Raw genomic sequence first — 9,157 nt, 5'->3', positions numbered from 1 at the left:
GAGTTACTCTGTGGGTTATTTTTTAATTCATTTCTACACACCACATGAGGTTCAAAATGAGCAACTAACTCAGGCTCAGCTGAAGAACTCCTGGAGGGTCACTCTTTATCTGGGAAGCACTGGTGTTAAAAATTGGTGCAAATTTTGTTGCCATTTAGTAGAGTATTTTCACATCCAAAGCAAAAGCACAGAAGTAGGTAACAGATATCAAAGTTTCCTTACAAGACAAAGGATTTCTTTGCTTTACTCTGCCCTGCATGAACAGTTAAGTGAAAAGCAGATTCTCCCACGAGGCTCAAAGATGAAACAGTAATCTTGTTTAATCCCAGCATGTGTCCAGAAGTGATGAATCTATGTAAAGATTTTGATGGCAAGTGATCTTTGAGCTGGCACGGCAGCTGCACCACAAAAGGTCGAACACATTTTCATGGGAAAGTTGCCTATGTGCTACTGAAGAAGCTGGACTATGAAGAAGCAGCCGAAATGCAAGAACACCTTCCCCCACTTCTCTGTATCCAGGACTCAGCTCAGTGCTGGGCACATAGCAGGTGCTATGGGAATGGGAATGGGTGACTGTAAGAATCATAAGAATTTTTCTTCTTTCAGGAGTACCGCACATTCCAGGCCCACTTCATGCCCCAGAAGTTACTATTAGATAGGAACATCATCAGAGCATGACAAACTAATAGGGAACTAATTAGGAAAATGTAATATAGACTCAAATCTTCTCTTCAAGAAATGACTCAGTTTCTGTACAACCTACGGCAACTCTAGACAACAGCAGCATTTTCACTTGTCCGAGACAAAAGGAGGAGGGAAAAAAACCCACAATGTTCCTGAAACTAAATTTGAAAGTAATGCCCTTTATTCTGAGATAATGTTTTTCCTGACTTTTTGTTTTTGGAGGGGGAGGATGAGTGTTAAAAATCTTGTATCTATAAAAAACATGGTGGCTTTTTGTTAGTTGAGTTTAATAACTTGGCAAAACAAGGAGTAGACAACTCATTATGAGCTCTCCCCCACCCAATTTTAATTTATGAATTCCAAAAAATTTAAAAGGGTAATGCTAGGACATAACACCCACTTGCCCTGCCTATAGCCCAACTCACCTAACACACATCACTGCCCAGAACAGAAACAGGACAAACTGGTTTAGAAGGCAGAGGGGACAAAGAATGCTGTATTTGGCTATACATAAATGGAATCTAACATGAGGTAAGAACATCCAGTTTGGAAAAGTCTAGCACTGAAGTCGTGCAAAAAAATATACTTGGACGCATAGCCCCTGGAAGTTCATCTAAGTGAGCCATTGTTGCTAAGGGCAATTCTTATTTACCAGGTGTGCTGGTAGGGGAAAAAAAAACAGTTGACTATCCCTGCTTTTAGGTAGTCTACAAAACACTTAGAAAAACTGGCTAGCAGCCCAAAGCCCATTTCAGGTTCAATTTATAAAGGGTCTAGTAAGCACATTTATGATTTTCCTAGCAACTCTGGGTTAGCCTGACCTTAGGCAGAGAATAAAACAAACTACCTAAGGCTGGGCATTAATGTGGTGAGAATCATAGAATGATGGTCCCATTATCTACTAAAACAAAAATAGAACAGAAAGTACACGTGTTCAGCAATTTCACTTCTCCATATTACCCTAGACAAACATAGCTGCATAAAGGAGGAATAAACAAAGATGTTCAATGCAGGATTTATTTATAATAGCTAACAAAAAATACTGGAAAGAACCAAGTATCCATTAATAGAATTAAGGCACATTTATACACGTGTACACTATGCAGAAGTTAAAAATAATGAAGTGATCAATACGTACTAGCAAAGAAAGTGCTCCATGACACGGAGCTGATGAAAAATACAGAAACACAAGCATGACAGCATTTGATTTTTCAAAAGGCACACAAAAAAATCCCATGCTATATAGCGTTCCCAAATGTGGTCCCTGAACCAGCAGTATCAGCATCACCTATGAACTTGCTAAAAATGCAAATTCTCAGGCCTCACTGCAGACCTACTGAACCAGAACTCTGTGGGTGGGGTCAGCAGTCTGTTTTAACAGGCCCTCTGAGGGTGTGAGGTCTTGTTTTAACAAGCTTGAGAACCACTGGCCTACATGGGCAGGCATAAAAATCACTAAGAAAAGGTTGGCCAAACTTGCAACAGATGAGGTCCCTGCACAATTCTCCTTATCTATACTCTTGCCTATCTTTATCCATACTCTTGTGTTCATGTATTGCTCCTGGAAGTTAAAAGTCCATTTTTAAGATACTGCAGGTGCTAGGGAGGAGCCTGGGAAAATGGTTAACCACGCATCTCAGCAAAGATAAGGGAGATCTCGCTGATGGAATGGGAGAATGAGGTTCCCTAAGAGTTGCTGAAACACTGCCGATCACAAAAAGCACAAATAAACACGTCCAGTCAGAATTTTACTCCAAAACTCTCAACAGAGTTCGGCTGGTCTTACGGGTAACTCCGGTGGAGAGAGTACATGACAAACAGTCAACACTAGTAGGAAGGACAGCTAGCCACCAAAGGATGAAAAAGAAAGAACAATGAAGACCTTGTTTGGGAAAGCTAAACTATTTACATAGTCTCTGTTGTCCTGTTTTGTTGATTCTTTAGCACTACATGTGGCAGTGGCTACCCCAGCTGCCAGCCCCCACCATCATCCTTATATTTGCAGGGGTTGTTGAGCCAGGCAGCAGGGCAAAGGCAACAAAAAAGGTAGTTCTGCGACCTATGGAACAAACCTTAGTGAGGCCCTCTAGCCACTACCATTCTAATGCCTAATCAAGCCTCTTCAAGACAGTGGGGCCTGGAAAATGCATGCGCACGCACACACACACACACCCCTGGTACTTTATTTCCTATTAACTTCATAATCAGAAGTGAAATCAACTATTACTGCCAATGCTTGTAAAGATAAAATAAACGCCACAAGAGTAGTCAGGAACTCACTTTAAAATAAGGTTTACAGAAATCTATAAATCTAAAAATAAGATAACTATACTTTTCAGTTGAGAGATTGCCATAAGAGGTAATCGTATTAACCTCCCTACTATTGCTATCTATAAGTCATGTTCCAAACCAGAGCTAAAAAGTAAGTGGCATTTTATTACAACTTACAAATTTTCCACTTCTAAATTTTTTAGTCTCATTTTGTCACCCAGGCTGGAAAACAGTGGCACAATCACAGCTCAATGAAGCCTCAACCTCCTAGGCTCAAGCGATCCTCCTGCCTCAGCCTCCCAAGTAACTGGGATTACAAGTGCACCACCATTCCTGGCTAATTTTGTGTGTGTATGTGTGTGTGTGTGTGTGTGCGTGCATGCACATGTGTGTGTATACAAACAGAATCTCCCTACGTGGCCCAGGCTGGTCTTAAACACCTGGGATCAAGCAATCCTCCTGCCTTGGCCTCCCAAAATGCTGGGATTACATGCAAGAGCCACTGCACCCGGCCCTAAATTTTTTTTTTTTTTTTGAGACAGAGTCTCTGTCTGTCACCAGGCTGGAGTGCAATGGCGCAATCTCTGCTCACTGCAACCTCTGCTTCCCGGGTTCAAGCAATTCTCCTGCCTCAGCCTCCCGAGTAGCTAGGACTATAGACAAGCGCCACCATGCTCAGCTAATTTCTGTATTTTTAGTAGAGACGGGGTTTCACCATGTTGGCCAGGATGGTCTCGATCTCTTGACCTTGTGAGCTGCCCGCCTCGGCCTCCCAAAGTACTGGGATTACATGTGTGAGCCACCGCGCCCTGCTCTAAATTGTTTTTAAGTGAGATTTTAGTGGATTTGATGTCAATACTGTGTGGCATCACCCTCGACATGTATCATACAACAGTTTTAAATCCAGTATCTAAAACAGCCTAGATATTCTTTAACTTTCTGATAAAAGATCAAGTAAAAGTGTTGCTCAGATTTTGCTGAAGAGAAAATGCTAAATAAAAGCACATTCTCACTCTGGGGTTTGGCGAACATCAGTTACTCCAATTTCAAGCTTTAGTCTCTTCGATTATGGGAGGTCATCATAACCCACTTATATTTTGATACAAGCAATGCCTATGCTTGAAGACTGAAGAACTACAAAGAAACAGCTGTATGCCATTCCACTTTCTGGGCCATGTTTCTCCATTGTATAGAGAAAAATCATTTCTTTTTTTAACCTAAAACCAAACACAGTTCTCCTCACCTCCCACTGTTCAGCCTATTTTTTTCCTCCTTTAACAAGGCCAGATTTTTAGCTGTACCCATTAAGAAGCTTAAGTTATTTACACAGAGAAGATGAAGCAAAAAGTGTTGTTTCAGTCTAATATAAAAGAAATATCCGATTATTAAAACAAAACCAAACAAAAAAAAGATTTGCCACTATATAGGTGATAGAGTTTGGCTATGTCCCCATCCAAATTTCATCTTGAATTGCAGTTCCCATAATTCCCATGCATTGTGGGAGGGACCCAGGGGGAGGTAATTAAATCATGGGGGTGGGTCTTTCCAATGCTGTTCTTGTGATAGTCTCACGAGATCTGATGGTTTTACAAAGGTTTTATAAAGGGCCGTTCCCCTGCACACGCTCTCCTTGCCTGTTGCCATGTAAGACACGATTTTGCTTCTCATTCGTCTTCCACCATGATTGTGAGGCCTCCCCAGCCATGTGGAACTATGAGTCAATTAAGCCTCTTTCTTTTATAAACTACCCACTTTCCAGTATGTCTCCTCATTAGCAGTGTGAGAACAGACTAATAAATAATAAATTGGCACTGGTATAGTGGGGTGCTGCTTGTAAAGATACCCAAAAATGTGGAAGTAACTTTGGAACTGGGTAACAGGCAGAGGTTGGAACAGTTCGGAGGGCTCAGACGAAGATAGGAAAATGTGGGAAAGTTTGTTGAATGCCTTTAATCAAAATGCTGATAGTGATATGGACAATAAAGTCCAGGCTGACGTGGTTTCAGATGGAGGTGAGGAACTTGTTGGGAACTGGAGCAAAGGTGATTCTTGCTGTGCTTTAGCAAAGAGACTGGTGACTTTTTGCCCCTGCCCTAGAGATAATGGTAGAACTTTGAACTTGAGAGAGATGATTTGGAGTATCTGGCAGAAGAACTTTCTAAGTGGCAAAGCATTCAAGAAGCAGCAGAGTACAAAAGTTTGGGAAATTCTCAGTAGAAAAGAAAAACTCACTTTCTGGAAAGAAAGTCAAGCTGGCTGCAGAAATTTATATAAGTAATGAGGAGACAAACATTAGACAAATGTAAAGACAATGGGGGAAACGTCTCCTGGGAATGTCAAGAGACCTTCAGAGCAGCTCCTCCCATTACAGGCCTGGAGGCCTAGGAGGGAGAAATGGTTTCCCGGGCCAGGTTCAGGGCACTCCCGCTATGTGCAGCCTAGGGACTTGATGCCCTGTGTCCCAGCTTCTCTAGTCATGGCTAAAAGGGGCCAAGGTACAGCTCCGACCGTGGCTTCAGAGGGTGCAAGCCCCAAGCCTTGGCAGCTTCCACCTGGTGTTGAGCCCGTAGGTACGCAGAAGTCAAGAATTGCAATTTGGGAACCTCTGCCTAGATTTCAGAAGATGTATGGAAACGCCTGGATGTCTAGGCAGAAGTTAGCTGCAGAGGCAGGGCTGTCATGGAGAACCTCTGCTAGGGCAGTGTAGAAGGGAAATGTGGGGTTGGAGCCCCTACCAGAGTCCCCACTGGGACACTGCCTAGTGGAGCCGTGAGAAGACGGCCATCATCCTCCAGACCCCAAAATGGTAGATCCACTAACGGTTTGCACTGTGTATCTGGAAAAGCCACAGACACTCAACGCCAGCCCATGAAAGCAACTGGGAGGAAAGCTGTACCTGCAAAGCCACAGGGGTGGAGCTGCCCAAGACCATGGGAACCCATCTCTTGCATCACCATGACGTGGATGTGAGACATGGAGATCATTTTGTAGCTTTAAGATCTGACTGCCCCACTGGATTTCAGACTTGCATGGAGCCTACAGACCCTCCATATTGGCCAATTTATCCCATTTGGAATGGCTGTATTTACCCAATGCCTGTACCCCCATTGTATCTAGGATTTTACAGGCTTTTGATTTTACAGGCTCATAGGTGGAAAGGACTTGCCTTGTCTCAGATGAGACTTTAGACTGTGAACTTTTGAGTTAATGATGAAATGAATTAAGACTTTGGGGGACTGCTGGGAAGGCATTATTGGCTTTGCAACGTGAGGACATGAGATTTGGGAGGGGCCAGGGGAAGAAAGGTATGGGTTGGCTGTGTCCCCGCCCAAATCTCATCTTGAATTGTAGCTCCCATAATTCCCATGTGTCGTGGGAGGGACCTGGTGGGAGGTAATTGAATCATGGGGACAGGTCTTTCTCATGCTGTTCTCGTGATAGTGAATAAGTCTCATGAGATCTGATGGTTTTTATAAAGGGGAGTTCCCCTGCATATGCTCTCTCTTGCTGTCACCATGCAAGACATGACTTAGCTCCTCATTCACCTTCTGCCATGATTGCAGGCCTCCCCAGCCATGTGGAATTGTAAGTCAATTAAACCTCTTGCCTTTATATATTACCCAGTCTCAGGTATGTCTTTATTATCAGCGTGAGAACAGACTCTTACAATGGGAAAGAGAAATAACAAAAGTATATTTTACCTCTAAAAAGAATAGGCTTAAAACTTCAAGAAACAGCCAAAGTGATTTTTAAAGTACATTTAACAAAAATTATGAGAGGACACTGTTTTTGGACTAAGCTCCTGCACTAAGCCCCAAGAGCCAGACCACACCAAAGTGAGTCACTCATGCTGTCAATCATATTGAAACTTTAAAGAAGCAGTAGATCCTCAAAAAAAGATCAGTTTTTTTCTGGAAACAGGAGATTCCAAACTACCGGAATCAGCATAATAAGAAAGTCTCCTCTGCTTTAACCCTAACAAAGAAGTAACCTGAAGTAACTTGTTGTTAACCAATCAGCTTTTTCTTTCTATTGTTCTGTTTCCTTGTTCCTTTATAAAAGGCACGGTTCTGACATTGCCCAGTGGAAGCTCTCAGTCTCTTTTATAGAATGGAGGCTGCCCACTTCCAAAATAATGAATAAACACCAATTAGATCTATAACTAAATTTGTTGTAATTTTGTCTTTTGACAGGTGTAAGATATAATTACAAGGTCACTTTGTAATATATCCATTGCTAAATGAAATAGAAAGCAAATTAAGTTAAAAGCAAGACAATGAATGTTAACTGCACTTATGTTGATTTTTGTCAGAAGAGACCCAAGTACTTCCTGGTAAGCAGCTTTCAATATAAACAAGAGCCCTGCACCTCTCTATCAGTTCAAAAATAGAATACTGCAACCCTAGAAAGGTAACACCCAGCCTTTAGACACACCTTCTAGAACAGACTTTTCTAAATAGCCAATAACAGCTCGAGAAAGGGAGACGATCAGACCTGCCTTTCATGCCCCCTAAACCAGGAGCAAGAGGTGAATCTTGAATACCTTTTCCTACCCAGCGGTAGAGAGCTGACCGGGGAGAGAGGCCAGCCATATCCTCAGCAGGAGGATGAAGAAGCCAGGCCAATCCTTGATAGTAACCGGCAGAATCACATGGGCAGAAACAAACTCGAACTGCAGCACCAAAGGAGGTGTGAAATGCTGTGGTGAAAACTTCCTTCCTCCTCAACACGCATTCCCAACAAAAAAAAAACCCACTACCATTTAATATCCAAAAGAGTAACTGGTGCGTCTAGCTCTAAAGATCTCTCACATGAAAGATGTCAGGCGGCCAGGAGCAGTGGCTCACGCCTGTAATCCTAGCACTTTGGGAGGCCGAGGCGGGTAGATCACCTGAGGTCAGGAGTTGGAGACCCAGCCTGGTTAACACAGTGAAACCCCGTCTCTACTAAAAATATAAAAATTGGCAGGGCGTGGTGGCGCAAGCCTGTAATCCCAGCTACTCGGGAGGCTGAGGCAAGAGAATCGCTTGAATCTGGGGGGGCAGATGTTGTAGTAGCCAAGATTGTGCCACTTCACTCTAGCCTGGGTGAAAGCGTGAGACTCCGTCTCAAAATAAAAAAAAAAGATGTCAGGCACAAGCAGGTCTCAGGTTTCCTTCAAATTGAGGAAACTTGATAGGCCTGCCAAAGACAGCCTATGTGGCAAGTAAATGCTTGTGATTAAGAACCTGAAGATCAACTTGACGGGGTGTGCGCAGGGGAGGGGAGAAAGGGAGCGTACACAGAAACATTTGTGAACAAAATTAGTAATTACCTTCATTAGAATGTGTTTATGTTTCTGATAGCACATTTGACCCAGAATTTATATGTATATTAAATTAAAGAAGACTCTTGCCTTTTCGGCCGGAACCGCCATCTTCCAGTAATTCGCCAAAATGACGAACACAAGGGAAAGAGGAGAGGCACCCGATATATGTTCTCTAGGCCTTTTAGAAAACATGGAGTTGTTCCTTTGGCCACGTATACGCGAATCTATAAGAAAGGTGATATTGTAGACATCAAGGGAATGGGTACTGTTCAAAAAGGAATGCCCCACAAGTGTTACCATGGCAAAACTGGGAGAGTCTACAACGTTACCCAGCATGCTGTTGCTGTTGGCATTGTTGTAAACAAACAAGTTAAGGGCAAGATTCTTGCCAAGAGAATTAATGTGCGTATTGAGCACATTAAACACTCTAAGAGCCGAGATAGCTTCCTGAAACGCGTGAAGGAAAATGATCAGAAAAAGAAAGAAGCCAAAGAGAAAGGTACCTGGGTTCAACTGAAGCGCCAGCCTGCTCCACCCAGAGAAGTACACTTTGTGAGGACCAATGGGAAGGAGCCTGAGCTGCTGGAACCTATTCCCTATGAATTCACAGCATAATAGGTGTTAACCCGATCTCAAAAAAAAAAAAAAAAAAAAAAAAAAAAGAAGACTCTTAGGCACTAACAAATATGGGAAGAGAGTGCTGAGGTTACTAGGATTTTATTACAAAGAAATGTCTTACTTCCATGCTTTCACAGGTGTCTCCACTAAGGTTATATACGACTTACACAAAAAATGGTAAAGAATTACTTCAAGCATAGGAAAATACGAACTACATTAAGTACAGCTGCTTTGACTGCAATGTTCCAGGAACTGAAGGAGGTTAATGGCACCACA

General features: G+C 42.7%; 1 pseudogene across 1 annotated transcript; it reads left to right on the top strand.

Annotated features, from left to right (window-relative positions):
* Positions 1-8,358: 8,358 nt before the first annotated feature.
* LOC105508344 lies at positions 8,359-8,878 on the top strand (annotated as a pseudogene). The gene has a single exon (XR_001001242.1). The product of XR_001001242.1 is annotated as a 60S ribosomal protein L21 pseudogene (transcript).
* The last annotated feature ends 279 nt before the right edge of the window (positions 8,879-9,157 follow it).

The sequence above is a fragment of the Colobus angolensis genome, unplaced genomic scaffold (genome assembly GCF_000951035.1).
Source record: "Colobus angolensis palliatus isolate OR3802 unplaced genomic scaffold, Cang.pa_1.0 Scaffold16, whole genome shotgun sequence".
Classification (NCBI taxonomy): Eukaryota; Metazoa; Chordata; class Mammalia; order Primates; family Cercopithecidae; genus Colobus; species Colobus angolensis.
The sequence above is the reverse complement of the archived record's forward strand: the minus strand, read 5'-3'. Positions and strand labels throughout refer to the sequence as shown.